The following is a 2206-nucleotide window of genomic DNA, read 5'->3' on the forward strand; positions in this document are numbered from 1 at the left end:
CGAGTTACTTTTCAAAGTGTTTTTTCTAACTGTGTCTGCAACGCTCTAGGTTATCCCATTAAAGACCCATTATCACTTACCATGATGCACCACGATTTGTTTATTATGAAATACAAAGCAGTCACCCACTACCCTCTTTAGCGATCCACATTTTTGGTTCTTTTCAGAGGGTTTCAATTTTATTTTGAGAGGAGAAATTTTTGGAAAACTGAACAAAAACAGTCAGTGAGAAAGGGGAAGGTTTGTGTGTACATTTTGTTTACTGAACTCGACTCGATCCGCGCAACAATCGCAGCGGAGTCTTCTTTGAGAAACTGATGTACCGAAAACAAAACAGGGTTTCTTTTCCAGATCTCGTCAAAGCAAGAACGATCCAGTTCAAGCGATCCAACTAATTGATGTATTGCGTTAATGATGTTCAAAAATGCCAACTTGCTGGTCACTTCGATTCAGAAGATGTGGATTTTATCATTGACTGAATCAAATTATCAAATTATGCTTTCACATCTCAACCGAACAGTCACGGTGAAACGGGCAGGTTTGTGCTGATTTTATTTACTAACTTAATTTGATCAACGGTCGTAGCGGAGTCATCACCCGCTTTGTGAAACTGACTTACCGAAAACAAAACAGTGTTTATCTTCCAGACATTGTCAGAGCAAGAACTTTCTAGTTCAAGCGATCCAAGTAATTGATACTATTGATGTACGGTATTGCGTTGATGATTTTCAAAAAATTGCCAACTTGTTAGTCATTTCCATTCTATGATTCAGAAAGGTATCGATTTTATCATTGACCGGATCAAATTATGCTTTCAAATCTGAAACAAACAGTCACGGTGAAACGGGCAGGTTTGTGTGTAGATTTTATTTACTAAAGTAATTTGACCATCGCTCGCAGTGGAATCTGTTTCGAGTAATTGATCTAACGGACATTGTTCAATTGCGCGTAAAGAATTCTTTACTACTTTGTCAAAGCCAGAACAAACTTCGAATATTTTTTCAGCAACAAAGACATTAAATGTACAGTTATTGAAGTCTGTTATTTGTTTAAATCGCTGTCCGAAGCGAGCCGTGCGAGGACACAAAATAATTTGTCCAATCACGCAATGAGATGTACTAGATAACTGGCTAGACGATGGCGGAACTTCTTGGTCCATGAAATTTGAAGACGACTGCAGTGCATCACGTCGCCTCTTCTTGGAAATGCCATCCTGCGGAGCCGAAAAGGAGGTTTCACGATGAAGGAGAAACTCCGCAAACTCTCTGTGAGTATTGCTGCCGTATCCTGTAAGACTGATTCTCGCAACCAAACCTTGACCAATTCTTCTTTCCGCTCGGTCGCGGCATTATTCGATTACTATTATCCAAGGAAATGTCAACTTATCAGAAGAGAATTGTGGAGTTTGGAAACACTTAAACACGACGTAGAACCAACAATAATCAACACGATGGACACGGATTTTCTTTCCAATCAATAATTCGCGCATAATGGCGGTTTCGTGGTCCACGATTCGGTTGTTTGCCGCGGTGCATCACGGTAAGTGATAAAGGGTCTTTAAGTGTGTTGAACGTTTGCTTAAAAACGTTGTTTGGAGCGCATGACCATTACTTTCACCAAATCCAGAAAACCTGTGAACCAACTTTTGTTTTTCAATGGCGATAAATAAAAGCGGTTCACTCGAAATTGCAATAGCTCACGGCTAACTATAAAGGAAGAATTAAAAAGAACATTGCTGGCTTTGAACCTACAGAAAGCCTACACCTTATGAAATAAAGAAACACTTTTCATGTCAGGTCTACACCGGTGATGAATTAAAGAACGATGTAACCGGCAGGGAAAAAAATTTAGGAGCAGATTAAAGAACCATCTCCCATGTGGTGAGACCAAGATTGATTTGAACCAAGGCTACATACTTCAATTGTGCTCCAGTTATTGGAAAACGAAATGTCTTGTTAAATGGGTACAATCCTCGTGACCACACCTCTCTGGTCCGCAGATTCAGTATCCAATAGAGAGGATTTTTTCAATATTCATCAATTTCATGGCGTGTAACTAGTGGGGAAAGGAATTATGAAGCTCATTTCATGCGAGGAAAGTAGTCTAGTGTCGGGTGTTCTGCATTAAATGGGCTGTGAGTTTTTTCTCCCTCTTTAACGCCATCTATTATCTTTAAAAGCAGCCGTAAGCCGGACTCAGTGAAACC

Source organism: Montipora foliosa, chromosome 11 (assembly GCF_036669935.1).
Source record: "Montipora foliosa isolate CH-2021 chromosome 11, ASM3666993v2, whole genome shotgun sequence".
Taxonomy (NCBI): domain Eukaryota; kingdom Metazoa; phylum Cnidaria; class Anthozoa; order Scleractinia; family Acroporidae; genus Montipora; species Montipora foliosa.